The sequence below is a fragment of the Alligator sinensis genome, unplaced genomic scaffold, assembly GCF_000455745.1.
Source record: "Alligator sinensis unplaced genomic scaffold, ASM45574v1 scaffold603_1, whole genome shotgun sequence".
Taxonomy (NCBI): domain Eukaryota; kingdom Metazoa; phylum Chordata; order Crocodylia; family Alligatoridae; genus Alligator; species Alligator sinensis.
This window is the reverse complement of record NW_005842853.1, coordinates 159,658-167,502: the sequence shown is the minus strand read 5'-3', so window position 1 is coordinate 167,502 and position 7,845 is coordinate 159,658.

Here is a 7,845-nt window from a genome sequence, read left to right as displayed (position 1 = left end):
CCCCACACACACACACACACGCCCCCTCCAAGCCCCAAGGCAGGCAGACTGCATCCCAGGAGGAACAGTGGACATTTTTTTTAGGCACCAAATCAGCTAAAAATCTTGTCTCCCCTCCACTTGGTACCGCCTTCCTTCCCCTCCCACCTCAGCATCATGTTCCCACCCCTACCATTTGCCCCTTTCTGTACTGCTGTCCTGAGTTGAACACCTTTGTGGGCTTCAGAAAAGGGACATGCTCCATGCTCAGGGCAGTGCCCCGGCAAGACACATATCACCTTGGCAGGGCACAAGTTGGGGTCTAAGCAGGAGGGACAAGGCCAGGTGAGGTCAGTGCTAGGGGGAAGGGTAGGGAGGACCAGCAAGTGGAGCTCTGGGCTGCTGCCACAGGAAAGTAAGCTGCTGGGAACCTCACTGGGGAGTGGAGCAGAATAGGTGGAGGTGGAGGCTCAGCCCCAGTCCCTTGCTGCTGCTGCTCATCCCCTATCTTAGCAGACCTTTCAGCCTCCCCAGGGACTTCCCCTGCAGTGCGGCTTCCCTGGGCCCCAGGAAAGAGACCCCTGAGCTTAGTTGGGGCTGGGCAGGTGTGGACCATTCTCTCGACGTCCTGACACTGGCCCAACGGAGGGCAGAGATGGGCAAGCAAACAAGGGGCTACGGTGCAGGCTGCCCCCTCCCCACCCCAGGGGCATCCAGGGCCCTGAATCAGCTGGTGTTGGGCTGACTTGGCCTGACAATGCCAGTCCATTCCCCCAACACCAGCCCCAATATGCAGGGGCTCATATGCAGCCTCTTGTACCCCTCCCCTCTGCTGGCTTGACCCTGCACCACCCAGGGGACAGGGACTTCCTCCCCAACACATGTGAGCATGGCACAAATGGTGGCTTTGCCTGCTGGGGAGCCCTGGCAGGGCTCACTGCAACCAGGTTTCTGGCAGTTAGGAGGCACAAGCCTGGAGATGCCTGGATGGACACACCTTCATGGACAGAAGTGCAGCTGCACCCCCAGACACAGGCAGCCACCAGGCTCCCCTGTCCGGGTGGCCAAACCCATAAAACTTGGGTCCCTGGTGGGGCTTGGTACTGAGCCGTGTCACCACTAGATGCCTCCCCTGGATGGGACTCCCAGAACTGACAGCCTGGCTGGGCATGGCCAAGGGGTTTCATGAACAATGCATGGCCCCTCATGCTAAGCTCCATTTGCTCCTGCCACGCAAGGGTCAGGTTACCCGAACTGCCTGAATGACAATGACAGCTGAAGCAGAGGAAACTGAGGTGGGGGAGGCGGGGAAATGCGCAGGTGGGGAAGAAAGAAGATGCAGCCCCTTTCAATGATGTGGCAGTCAGCTGAAAAGAGAGAATGGCAAAATTGTGTTTGCCTAGGGAAGCAGAAATCCTTGTGCCATCCTGGGCTGGCATGAAGCACCTGAAGGACAGGGCTAAGAGGAGAAACACTCCTGCTGTCACTGTTCCCAGCTGCAGCAGGCACAGAGGTGCTCTAGAGCTGCTCCTATTACCCAGAGACAGTGGCAGTAGCCATGGCAGGATTCCTGTGCTGCTAAAGATGGAGGGTTATGGAGAGTGGGGGTACAGGGATATTTACTTAATGTGGGGGCTTAAAAAAATCCATACTGTTGCTCCTGGTGCAATCCTAAAGGGGGGTGCATCTATGCCACTGCACCCCACTCTGGATAAATCAGGAAAAAGGGGGTGATCCCTACATGAAATAATGAATGAATGCTGATTTAACATCAATTCCAAAAAGACATGCAAGCCCATGGCAGAACCTCCCTGGAGATTCCATCACTGACTTCACGGTAGCTGTTCTTAAACAACAAAACTTTAAAATGAACTTGAACAGGAAACTGCAGAACAAGAAATCAGCCACAGGCTGGACTATGTTAAGTATGGTCTACTCTAAACTAAGACTATGGATTCTTATTGCATTACCTGAAAAGTTGCTTTTGGAAAGAAAAAGCTCAGCAAAGCTCAGTATCATGGACCAAATGCAACATTCACGTAACATCATGTGCTTAAATGGAACTTACACAAGAGACCCAAACTGGGCATTACACTGTATTTTGCTACTTGAAGTACAATCAAGCTTGAAGAAGTTACAAGGCTAGGTGCTTCTGGTCAGCAACAAGACACTGACAGCCCTTTGCTTTACTTATGGCAAGTTACAAAGCCTTTGGTGTCTCTGGGCAGTTTGCCTTGTAGCTGTGTGTCAAGGTTGATTGTACCTCTGGCTGCTTTACCACCCCATCCAGGAAGAGCACAGACCATCTGCAGACACTTCCTCAACCTGATGAAGAGTGTTTGTGCCCAAAAGCTAGCTAAGAAGAATTTTTTTCAACTATTTGAGTTGGTCTAACAAAAGATCTCATATTTACCCAAAGAACCTTGTCTGCCTATGATCTTAGACCAACACAGCTACAACCTAGACCCCTGAAAGGTTGATTGTGTAGTTTTATGAGCAGGTTAGACAAGGACTTCTGTGGGATAGTCTGGGTAGTGGTGATCCTACCTCAGGCAGGGGGGTGGACTAGGCAACCTCTGGAGGTCCCTTCAATCCCTCCTTTCCTATGATTCTATGACCTACAAACAATATGCCCCAAAGTAAAATGGGCCTGGGATTTACTTCCCATCAGCTGTCTGCAGTAACGATCTGTATGTTTGCGTCTCCCACATAGTAAGTGCAACTTGTTTTGCAGGTACATTAGCCCTCAGTGCAGGGGGGGCAAGCTACCATGATTTAGCTTCATCTTATCCTGGGATAAAGCTGATGTCCCAGCTGCCTGCGGAGGGTTCGGGATTGATTGAGAGTGTGGTCAGGGGGTAGAAAGGTAAGGGAGGTTTATTGACTTAACAAAAACATGACTACACATAGTATACTAAAACAGATAATGACAGACAATAATAATTCACATCAGCAAATTATCGGCAGTCCCCTCTGATGCCTGATATATGACAAGTTTCTCTTTCCACAAAGCTCAGAGAAGTCAGGCATCCCCGATTAGCACTATCTGAGGGGTACCGGGAAGGACCCTGGTATTCAGTCCTCGGGCTCCTTGAGATCCACGGGCCCACTGATCCAGGTCAACAGCTATTTAGTAGTTCTTTTCACAGAGCTGTATCTTCCTTCTAAATGATTTCCGGATGTGTCAGCCAATTTATACCTTCTGAGCTATGCTGATAACTTATAGCGATTCAGATTCTTGTTACTTCAACTGTCCTTAGAAGACCAATAGCACAAGCCTTGCATTCTTCTGATAAGGTTAATTTTAACTACACCACAGGGCCTACCATTACTTCTATAAAGCTTTGCTAAATTTACTAGGCCTTCTCCTACATACAAGGCCTCACTACATCTTAAACTTTAATTAGGCTCTTAGCAACAACATATAGCTTAATATCTGAACAAATGACAGAAAAACAGTTGGTCTAATCTTCATAGAGCCTTCAGCAAGCACCTTTATCACACAGACAAAATTTTCAGCTGTCACAGCCAACACATAAGCAGTTATAGTGGAACAGCTAACTCATTGTAAAGCCCCTTTTGCCCAATGTTTGTGTGTCCACAGCCTTAGTCACCAGAGCTGCACTGCATCATCTTTATGGTTAAAAATTAGGTTGTAATTTCACAGCACATACAAACTTGGAATATTTAGGATACTTTCTACAGGGAAACAAGAGATGGATTTGAAGAGTTTAATGCATCACAAATGTTATAATGTATATAAATACACACAATTCACTGTCTTGGGCTTCAATGAGACCAACATTTGACACACAGTCAGCACTGATGTAACATGAACAAGTAGTGACAATTACTTTGCAGAGCAGATGTTTGGCTCCTTGCTTTGTGTAATGCTCTTTACAGTTAGTTCATGCTCATTTTCTTTTTTGTGTAAGTACAGCTAATCTTATGAGACTGGCAGTGTTATTAAATTATTTTCTGGGTTTCAAAACACACATTTGATTACAGTGGTTGAGACACTGTTAAACTTACTATTTTTTATCCATTATCTTAATCCATTTGTTTGTTTGTTTCCTCTTATATTTATTTCCCACAAAGAAACTTTCTGGGACTTTTCCCAAAATAGAGGTGCTGAACAACAGACAGAATCTGCCCTACAAAGAGATATAGTGAAACTGGATCAGAATGAAACTTATGAGAATAAAGAGAAATTGATATTGCTGTAGAAAATTTCCACAGGGAGCCAAGAGATTAATTTGAAAAGTATAATCTATCATATTATATGTATAAAATATAATATAAAAATAATATGATAGATTATACTCTTCAAATAAATAAATAAATAAATATCCATGATTTTGGAGCTGGGCGATATGCCCAGCTGGTAAAATAAGTTTTGTAACTTGCCATAAGTAAAGCAGAGGGCTGTCAGATACACACACACACACATGTACACACACGTAGATCCTGCCTGACTAACCTTGTTTTTTTCTATGACCAGGTCACTAAAAGCTTAGATGCATGAGTCTAGATGTCATCTACTTGGACTTTAAGAAGGCCTTTGACATGGTATCCCATCCTATTCTTATAAGCAAATTGAACGGCTGTGCCATAGACAATTACACAGTCATATGGGTGGCAAATTGGCTTAAAGGTCATACCCAGAGCGTGGTGGTGGACGGGTCAGAATCAACCTGGAAAGATGTGGGTAGTGGTGTCCCCCAAGGCTCAGTCCCTGGGCTGGTGCTGTTCAGTATCTTCATCAGCGACCTGGATGAGGGCATGGAAAATACTCTGTCCAAATTTGCAGATGACACCAAACTATGTGGCAAAGCAAACACACTGATGGAAGAAACTGAATCCAGGTGGACCTGGACAGGTTAGAGAAGTGGGCAGAGAACAATAGGATGCAGTTCAACAAGGACAAGTGCAAGGTGCTGCACCTAGGGAGAGGGAATCATCAGCACACCAATAGGCTGGGGGAGACCTTCTCAGCAGCACAGTGGCAGAAAGAAATCTCAGAGTCATTTTCAACTCCAAGATTAATATGAGTCATCAATGTGATGAAGTAATTGGTAGAGCTAACCACACTTTATCATGCATTAGTAGATGCATCATGAAGAGGACCAGGAAGGTGATGCTCCCCCTCTATGCAGCACTGGTCAGACTGCAGCTAGACTACTGTGTCCAATTCTGGGTGCCGCAATTCAAGAAGAATGTGGACAACCTTGAGAGGTTCCAGAGAAGGGCCACTCATGAGGTTAGAGGCCTGCAGGGAAGGCCTTATGAGTAAAGGCTGAGGGACCTGGAACTTTTCAGCCTCTGCAAGAGAAGGCTGAGGGGGAATCTTGTGGCAGTATACAAATTCACCCGGGAGGTGGGAGCACAGGGAATAGGAGATGTTCTGTTTACCAGCGCACCCCTTGGAATAACCAGGAACAAGGGCCACAAGCTGATAGAAAGTAGATTTATGGAGAGTAGACTCATGGTTAGGGTTGCCAGAATCTGGAATGGGCTTCCAAGGGAGATAGTAGGGGTTGCTCCTATCTTGGGGGTCTTCAAGAGGAGACTGGACAAGTCCCTGGCTGGGGTCACATGACCCCAGCATTTTTTCCTGCCACTGGCAGGGGGTCAGACTTTATGATCCTTTGAAGTCCCTTCCGACCCTAGCATCTACGAATCTATGAGCTGGGTACACTTGCCCTGGAGTGTCATAACATTAAGCCACCTAAATTTCATAGATTTCATAGACTTTAGGGGCTGGAAGGGACCTCATGAGATCATTGGGTCCAGCCCCCCACCATAGGCAGGAAGTCAGCTGGGATCAAGTGACCCTAGCAAGAAATATATCCACCTGTTTTTTGAAGGAGTCCAGAGTAGCTGCTTGCACTACCTCTGGGGGGAGTTTGTTCCAGACCCTGGACACACGCACCATAAAGAAATGTTTTCTTATATCCAGTCTAAATCGGCCTTCCTAGAGTTTATGGCCATTAGATCCTGTTATCCCTTGTGAAGCTCTGGTTGAACAGGTGTTCTCCCAGGTCCTGATGTACCCCTCTTGTGTAATTGTAGGCTGCCACCAAGTCCCCCCTGAGCCTTCTCTCCTCCAGACTGAAGAGTCCCAAGTCCCTCAGCCTCACCTTGTACAGCTTTCCCTCCAGGCCTTGGATCATACAAGTGGCTCTCCTCTGGACTCTCTCAAGCTTCTCCACATCCTTCCTGAAGTGGGGGAGCCAATACTGGATGCAGTACTCCAGCTGCAGTCTCACCAGGGCTGAATAAGGTGGGAGAATGACTTCCCTGGTTTTGCTTGAGATGCATCAGTGGATGCATGCCAGAGTTTGGTTAGCTTTGCCAGCCACAGCATCAGATTGGTGGCTCATATTCATCCGGTGGTCAATCAAGATCCCCAAATCCTTTTCAGCTGTGGTGCTAGCAAGCGTAGCCCTGCTGAGCCTGTAAGTATGCTGGGGGTTCTTCCTACCGAGGTGCAGCACCTTACACTTCTCTGCTTTGAAGGCCATCAGGTTTTGGTCAGCCTACCTTGAGAGCATGTCTAAGTCTGCCTGTATCCCTTGCCTGTCCTGTGGCGTGATCACCTTCCCCCATAATTTGGTATCATCCATGAACTTGGCCAGTTCATATCTGACTTCCAAATGCAGATCATTGATGAAGATGTTGAAGAGTACCAGCCCAAGTACCGAGCCCTGAGGGACTCCACTGGTCACCCTGCACCACGTTGATTTGCTCCCTTCAACTAGTACTCTTTGGGTCCAACCCTGTAGGTAGTTGCCTAGCCATCAGACTGTATGATGATCAAGGCCACAATTCCCCAGCTTAACCATGAAGACATCATGGGGAACTAGGTCAAAGGCCTTCCTGAAGTCCAGATATATGAGGTCTACGTCATCTCTCTTGTCCAGGGCGTATATTACCTGGTCATAGAAGGAGATGAGGTTGGTCAGGCAAGACTGCCAGTAACAAAGCCATGTTGGCTGGCATTCAGAATCTTGCCTTCTGTTAGTCTGGCATTGATGGATCCCTTGACAATTTTCTCCAGGATTTTTCTAGGGACAGACATCAGACTGATTGGTCTATAGTTCCCTGGGTCATCCCTCCTCCCTTTCTTCTAGATAGGGACCGTCGTTGGCTCTTTTCCAGTAATCTGGGACCTCGCCCGAGCACCACAATTTTTCAAGTATCCCTGCCGAGGGGGATGCAATGATGTCTGCCAACTCTTTCAAGACTCTTGGGTACATTCCATCTTGGCCCGTGGACTTGTGAATGTCCAGATTCTCAAGGTATTCCCTCACCTGATCCACATCATTTAAAAGATCTCTTAAAACTAATTTCATATGTTAATATGTGGATAATCCAGAGGTTAAGCACTCTAGGAGCCACCTAAAATGAACATGTACCAAAGTCCTAAATGTCTGTAGATCAAAGAACCAGCTAATCTACTTTAACGTTACTCTACCTGGTCCCAGCAGTTTCCATTCTTCCAAATTGGCTGACATCTTGACACCCAGAATGACTGGTCTCCCAGACAGAAAGACTAATAATGAGGCAAATGGGTAGCAGGGGGGAGGGGAAGAGAAGAGTGAGGGTGTGTCCACCACCCCTCATATTGGCTCCGGTGAGGGGAAATGTGGGACCCTAGTATATTCAGAAGAAGGAATGGAGAAAATATAGAACCCCCAGCATGACAGGAGGGCCAAACAGAGATTCATAGATATTAGGGTTGGAAGGGACCTCAATAGATCATCGAGTCCGACCCCCTGCATAAGCAGGCAAGAGTGCTGGGTCTAGCTGACGCCAGCTAGATACTCATCTAACCCCCTCTTGAACACCCCCCGGGTAGGGGTG